Source organism: Triticum dicoccoides, chromosome 2A (genome assembly GCF_002162155.2).
Source record: "Triticum dicoccoides isolate Atlit2015 ecotype Zavitan chromosome 2A, WEW_v2.0, whole genome shotgun sequence".
In the NCBI taxonomy this organism is placed as follows: Eukaryota; Viridiplantae; Streptophyta; class Magnoliopsida; order Poales; family Poaceae; genus Triticum; species Triticum dicoccoides.
Window position 1 is genome coordinate 105,493,771 of NC_041382.1, and position 7,774 is coordinate 105,501,544.

At 41.3% G+C, this 7,774-nt stretch overlaps 1 long non-coding RNA gene across 2 annotated transcripts; it reads right to left on the reverse strand.

The window, feature by feature from the left end:
* Positions 1-400: 400 nt before the first annotated feature.
* LOC119353643 lies at positions 401-3,341 on the reverse strand. 2 transcript variants are annotated; one of them, XR_005170481.1, is made up of 3 exons: positions 2,927-3,341; positions 1,320-2,100; positions 401-795 (listed from the first exon to the last, which is right to left on the reverse strand). It is a non-coding gene; the product is annotated as an uncharacterized LOC119353643 (long non-coding RNA). The 2 variants fall into 2 exon arrangements; XR_005170480.1 differs by having other exon boundaries at positions 404-803.
* Positions 3,342-7,774: the final 4,433 nt, after the last annotated feature.

Here is a 7,774-nt window from a genome sequence, read left to right on the forward strand (position 1 = left end):
TTGGTTTTACTTTTTGCTATCCGAAAAACACATTTTTTTTTTAGAAAATGAATGCTTTATTAAAATTTGAATGTATTTTAAGGAGAACATTTTTTGGAATATTTCTAAATGCATTTTTTTAAAGGAACATTTTTTGGGAATTTTGACCAGTTTTTAAATAGTGTGATATAATGTGTACCCCTTAAAAATACTGTCCCTTTTGTGTCGGGGCTTGGGGCCAGCAGGTCGAACGAGGTCTTCATACGCAACTCTCGTGGCAGACAAACACTGACCATACATGACCAATAGACAATGCAAACAGAGGAGCTTTCATGCAGACGAAGCAAGCTAATTATACACACTTCACACAGATTGATTACATACTGCAAACCCATCATCAGAACTTTATCTACATTTAATCTCTGTAGACAACATCAGGCAATTGTATATTATACCAACTAAAGGAACAAACATTGTGATAATCAAGACTGCTCAATGCTCAGCCAGTCAGGCTTGGGGAACAATTTATATGTACACATTTAGGGGAGAACAAGGTATGTGATAAGAAATCAGGGACATCAGAAAATATGCACTCCATTTTGTAGTGCCGAATTGGTACCCTTGATATTATACGTGTTATATGCTTAATTTGTTTCAGAAGTAATTGTTACCTTATAAACTGTTGCAAATCCACCCTGTGCAATTAGTCGATCTTCAGTGAAATTTTCTGTGATGTTCTTCAAAAGCGCAAATGGCAGATTCGTCAGGTTCTCTCTTCCATCAAGTATATGCTCCAGAATATTCGGTTCCATCTATCTGTTGTCCTACACATTACACTTTCAGCATTGTAGAAAAACACATTTTGTTCATAATAGAGCACAGTTGCAAGGGAGAACTGCCACAACAACCGAAATAATCTAATCAATCTATAATAAAACTTTTTTTGCGGGGATATAATACGACTTTCGTGAAAACTAATACTTATGGCAACACTATTCTAAGTATGGTAGCATGTTTTTTTTTTTGTTACCAAATGTATTGGCCTTGCATAATCATATAATTTTAAATGATTAATATATTTTTCACGAGATCAGGAAATATATAATTGGTTAATTTTCTTCAGAGCAGGCTACAACACTTTACAGTTTTGTATTGAGTATTAACACTGGCATGAGCAGTTTTGTATGCATTAAGAACTACCTCCAAATACCCAACACTTTACAGCATGTATATAGCCTCCAAGTAGTCAGCACTTCGCTGCGGACATACCCTTTCGAAATGTTGGCAGGAGCGCTACCATTTCTATTAGAGGAGAAGAAAAAACAAGTTTAGGCTGAAACCTGGTTACAATCCGATGTGATGGCCGTAGCCTCCATCATACAGTATCACTCTGGCAAATGTCAACTCTCTCGTTAGGATGGACTCCTAAATTCTAAAGAAAGTGTCCTCGACACCAGCATAAGCATTGTCAAAAACTCTCCCATTCCTATCTTTCCAAATCGGACAAAAAGTGTAAGCTACAGTCCCATCAAACTTTCGCCGGTTGGTCGTAGGGATTTGGCAGCCTCGCTCCAGCCACCAGGAGTAAACCGTGCCCTCCCGGAGGCCATCTTCACATCATAATGTCTCAAAACCAGACCAAGCCGCGATCCTCCTCCAAACTTGGCGAGCAAAATAGAAGTTCAGAAGAAGATGCTCCACCGTCTCCTCCTGTGAACTGCACATCGAACAAATCTCGCTTCCTTGCCATCCTCTCTGGATCAGCTTGTCCACGGTCAGAATCCTCCCAAGCGACAGGTGTCAACAGAATTTTTTTACTTTGTTTTCAGCCAAAGCCTTCCAGAAAGTTTGAGAGCAAGTGCTCGAGTAAGAGCCCCAGAACATTGCCTTGTAGGTTGAGCGCGTCGTATACATTCCATCCGTTGTCCAACACCAGGAGACGACATCTTGGTCTGTGGTATTTGCACCTCTCTGATCAACAACCGTAATTTGATGAATTCATGAACTAACTCAGTGGTGTTGACCTGACGGAGCACAGAAATCCATTTGCTCCCCTGTAGGGCTATGCAAACAGAGATGTTCTTCCGTTTGAACTTGCAGAACATGCCAGAAGCGACCTCCCTGCGGACATAGCAAAAAGGAATCTAGCGAGTTCAGCATCCATAGCTTTAACACATACTAATGAGGAACGGTAAAATCACTCAGCAAAGAGAAATTACTAACCTGAATGTTTTATCTGTAAGAACATAATAACATGGTGCCTCTATGCAGTTTTGACATGATCATGTTTATGCCCCTAAACATTAGCCAAGTTCATGCACTTCTTGTCACATATGAATAGTGGATATTCATTTGTGCATTGCTTAAGTTACGAAGACTGCAGAATAACATTTTTTTTCTACAGAACTATCCATGCGGGTTAAAAACATAAGTATGGGGGATCTCACTTCCTATAGAAGCATATCGCGAGGACATGCTAAAGAACGATTTGTGCTGGAGGCCTGATCCCCCGACTTCAAGGCGTATCTCAAGAACAACACGGTCGGCGAGCAACACGTTGACGACTGTGGATATGGAGGTGCTCTGTATTAATGTTTAAACAATTTGCTTGATGGATGCACTTCATTGTAAATTAGGTGTTATACTTATCAAATAAAAATAAAAATCCAAAAAATAAATTGGGAACTATTGAGTGGTAAGGGAAGACTGCAGTTCATCCCCTCACTGATTTTCCTACAAGCTGAGGATTCAATCATGTAAGTATACGAACTTATCTGAAAGTTTCCATGTACGTTCTAGTGTTCCATCTTTTCTAGATCAAATGATCCAGCTAGGAAGCAAATCAAGGGAGCAGCTGCACTAAAGTGACACTAAATAAAAAATTAACACCTGATCATTACACTCTGAACATAAGATTTCTGAAAAGTGCAGGTCAACGGCAGCGTACATGGCTGGAGATCCGGAGAGGCAGGGCTCGGCGAGCAGGGGCAGGGCATAGAGCGCGGCGGCTGCGGCCAGAGCCTCCGCGTCCGTGTCGACGTAAGCCTCGGCCGGATCCAACGTGCTGATTCTGCCGCTGCCGCGCGTCCTCCTCCTCCTCCCGGCCATTGCCCACGGCGGCAAGGAGAGTCTTGAGCAGCTAGTCGCGGTGGGCGGCGTCCTGTGCCTGAGCGCCGGTGAACAGCGCGCGCGGAGGACTCGGAGGGCGCGCGGAGAAGGGCACGGCGGAGAGGAGGCAGGCCGGGGTGCGGTGAGGGCGCCGGCATGGCTCGGCGGAGGACGGCGTGGCGGAGGATGCGGGCCGGCGGCGGCGAGGCGGCGGATCCAGACGGGGATGGAGACGCGGTCGTTTGACTCGGGGTGGGCTTTTTTTTTGGTCAAGCGCGTCCACGGGTGGGGCAGACATACGAAACGTTTTTTCCCACTTATTTATTAGACTGCGGGTTTATTTCCATAAATGTCAAGGACCTTTGTGTAAAAACGCCGCGACGGTGAACCCGGAAACCCAATCCGTGCTTTATTATTAGGGAGAGATATATAGTAACACTTTTCTAATCATGTGATTAGAATAGTTATTAGGATCACGTCAAGCCTACATAGAAGGTGCAGAGGTCCTCTCGAACTCGATCAGACAAAAAAACAGACCGTCTGTCCCCCACCTCGTGTACATCCTGCACCTCGATCACCAGCCCCAACCCACCCATCGGCGATCCTCAACCCCAAACCACCCATCGGCGACCCCGTCCCCACCCGCCGTCGAGGACCACCCAACGGCTGCCGAAGCACCTCTGCCTCCCGCGGTCTCTCTGCCGTGGCCGGGCTACCTACCCTGCTCCGACGCTGGCGCCCGAACCAATGATGCGGCCTCTAGGATCTACTGCCACCGGTGCCGTCACCGTCGCCCCCAACTCGCCTCCGCCACGACCATGCCGCCCACAACCACCACGCCGGCCTCCCTCCCCCTGGATCCACCGCGGCGGCGGCCTCCCTGCCCCTGGATCCACCGCGACGGTGCCTACCTCCCCCTGGATCCACAGTGGCGGCGGACTCCCTCGGATCCACGGCAGTGGGGGCGGCGGACAACCTCCCCCCTGGATCCACCGCGGTGACGCCCTCCCTCCCGAGCTCTGCTCGCAAACCACCAACCGTCAACCTGCCCCAACCACCTCTGCACAAGTTCGTCGCCTCCCTCGCAGGCAGTCCGTGCAGGCAACCATCTCTCGTCACTGTTTTGCTTCGCTGCCGCCGTCGGTTGATTTGTATCAATCAAGGTCATCCAGCACAGCACTTGCGTTTCGAGGCCGGCTACATGATGAATCCGCGTTGGGCATGCAGTGATGTATCCAGCGTGAAGTTGTAGCAAGTTGGCGTTGTTTCCTCTCTGGGAAGACATAGCACTGTTCGTGTGTGCTGTACGTGCATATGAGCAGACTGTACGTGCATATGAGCAGATCTAGCTCTATTTTATGAGTGTGCATTGTGTTAGTTGATGTGTTTCGTTGATTTAGTAAACTTTGTTTGTAAAAATTCTTTTTTCATAACTTGGTATGCATCAGTTTCAGAGATATGTGTACGAGTGTACAACAATTTCCGCCTGCAGAGGATAATGCTTGGCATGAGAAACACAATTGTTGTTGATCTAGCAAGATATGTGTGCGTGTGTGATTATGCATCGTTGTTTCTTTAGTTCACATGGGGATCACATGAGAAGTCCAACTATTAAAAAGAACAGCGTTCAGATATAGTAAAATTAGTGTAAACAGTAAGAAACGATGTTGGAGAGTGTAAGAACTAAAATCCTACCACCCGAATGGAGGGAGTAGGATTTTAGTTCAGTTGCCTGATGGAAGATGTGTCACATTTTTATACCACCGGAATTGAGATGACAAGATGCACAGGAATTCCCTAATGCCTAGAAAAAGAGTTATTTTTCTTTCCTTTTTCTTTTTTGCGGGAAAAATTAGAGTTAGTTTTCAGTTTCAGAGCACGAACAAACAGTGGGTGCACTGCACCGCGCGCATGCACACACGCACAACTTTTGGAGTCCATCTGAAGTAAACCAGAGCAGCACTTCTGTCGCTGCGATGTCAAGCACTCAAGTTGTGTAAATCTTTGATACCATGACCGAAAACTGAAATGATGACAACTCTTGTTGTTGGCTGAACTGATGGCCCTGTTGTTGGCTGAACCTGTACTAGTACTATTCAATGCGAAGGAATTTTCACTTGTAGTTTTTGATATACTAGCAGCATACACACGTAGTACATCCCATGCTCCCTGTTGCTTTTATGTGAAGCACTCATGCTCTGTTTTCTTTGTTACTAGTACTATTCGGTATTCAATATTTCAATGTGAAGGACTTGTCACTGCAAGTATTTGATATACGTGCTAGTCTGGCTGATTTGCTAGTCTAGAAACTCGTTGAGGAAAGTGAGCGTAGTCCTGTTGTGGGCCAAGACTTGGGGGTCGTTCACGGCCTGGCCTCGCTTCGCTTCACACATAATCTCTGTGCATCAGATACTACTCTCAACATACACGTACCACTCATGGAAACAAATGAGAAGTCCAACTATTAAAAAGAACAGAGTTCAGATATAGTAAAATGAGTAAAATGAGTGTAAATTAAAAAATAGAAAAATGCGGTGAATCAAAAATAAAGTTTAAGTTCATGGTCAAAAGCTTTGTTGTGTTGTAGAAAAAAAACCAAGAGAGATCAAAAACTAGGGATTGTTTCCAGTTTAGAAAGGTAGAGGAAAATAAAAGGGGTGCTAATTGTTTCTTAAGTTACCAAAAAAACACAAAAGTTACAAAAAAAAGTTCATTTAGAAAACACGATGTGTGTAACAAAAACATATGTTCTCATTTCTAAAAAATCCCATGAAGGTCAAAGTAAGAGCAGTTCAAATTTTTAATAAAAATGTATTTTTACCCCATTTCTAAAAAAACTAGTAGTTCAAAAAAAAGGGCAACCTGGTGCATGTAGCTCCCGCTTGCGCAGGGTCCAGGGAAGGGTCCGACCACTTTGGGTCTATAGTACGCAGCCTTTCCCTACATCTCTGTAAGAGGCTGTTTCCAGGACTTGAACCCATGACCTCATGGTCACAAGGCAGCAGCTTTACCACTGCGCCAAGGCTCCCCTTCAAAAAAAATTGTCATTTCAAAAATTATGAAAAAATGGATTTGCCCATTTCTAGAAAAAAAATCTAGAGCTCCAAATTTAAAAGATGAAGAAGTCGAATCTTTATTACAAACTCAAGAAAGGTCAAAAAAAAAACAAAGCATCTCAACACAAATTTATTGAAAAGGGATTTTCTCCGTTAAATAAACCCTAGAAGTTCAAATCTAAAAAATGGAGCGAATCGATGTTTATTAAAAAGGTAGGTTTTTTTAGTAATAAAACAAATAAAATCAAGAAGTCCAAATGAAAATGAACAATTCGGTGTTTAGAGAAAACTCAGATTTTGCCTCATTATTAATGAATGAAAACAAGAAGTTCAAGAATAAAATAACAGGATGTTTAATTATTAAAATACAACAGTTTAAAATTCATAAAAAAATCACTGTTTCTAAATAAAAAAGTCTAGAAGTTCAAATTTAAATAATGGATCAGTTCAATATTTATTAGAAATATAGGATTTTTTCGGTTACTAAAAGAAATAAACCAATAGGTACAAAATAAAAAACATAGCAGTTCGATATTTATAAAAAACTCAAATTTCCCTTGTTACCAAAGAAATAAAATGAAAAAGTTCAAAATTAAAAAGGAAGTAATTTGATGCATATGTAAAACCAAAATATCTTTCTTTTTCTAGAAAAAATTAAAGGTATGAAGTTCAATTTTAAAAAATGTTTGATGCTTATTGAAAAACCATATTTTTCTTTAAGAATAAAAGTAAGAAGTTCAAATTAAAAAAATAGGGAAGTTCAAAGTTTATAAAAAACTTAGATTTTTATCGTTGCTAAAGAATAAAATAAAGAAGGTCAAATCGAAATGAAAAGTACACCAAAAAAAGTTCAAATGAATTTTCCATGCTTTAAAAAACTAGAAGTTTGAACTAAAATAATGAAGTGGATCGATGTTTATTCCAAAATCTAGGATTTTACCCTTTTAAAAAAATACAAATATCTGTCATTATTAAATTGAAAAATTAGTCAAAATTGATGCTCATCTCAAAAATCAGAAACAATTCTTTACTCAAAAATAAAAATGTGAAGTTCAAATTAAAATAACACAGAAGTTCAAAGTATACTAAGATCTAGGATTTACAAGTTCAAAAAAACAACAACATCATTTTGGACCTTTTTAAAGACAACTCATAAACGTTAATGAATTTTGGAAAAACTCTCCACATTCCAAAGTTTCTCCTATTCAAACTCTCTGCACCAGGATATCAAATGATCTATTCCGTTAAATGGTTTGTATAAATAGGACATTTCCCGATACTAATGAATAACATCAAGAAGCCCCTACTCCTCCACGAATCTGGCCAACCGCGTGCCACTGACATGGATCCGCACTAAGAAATTGATATTAAAATAACAGAGAAGTTCGAAGTATATAAAAAACTCAAATTTGTTGGAAGAAGTTAACCTGCACCTTTGTGCACGGGTTAGAATTTATATTGTGGGATGTCCGACCTCCAACTATATGTTTTAAAATGGCGTCCGACCTTCAATTGCGTGTAATTCGATGTATACAAAAAAATGTGATAGAAGTTCATCGTGAAAACAATAAGAAGTTCAAGTACTACAAGGAATGCATTTTAGGTGAGAATAAAAATATAGAAAAATAAAA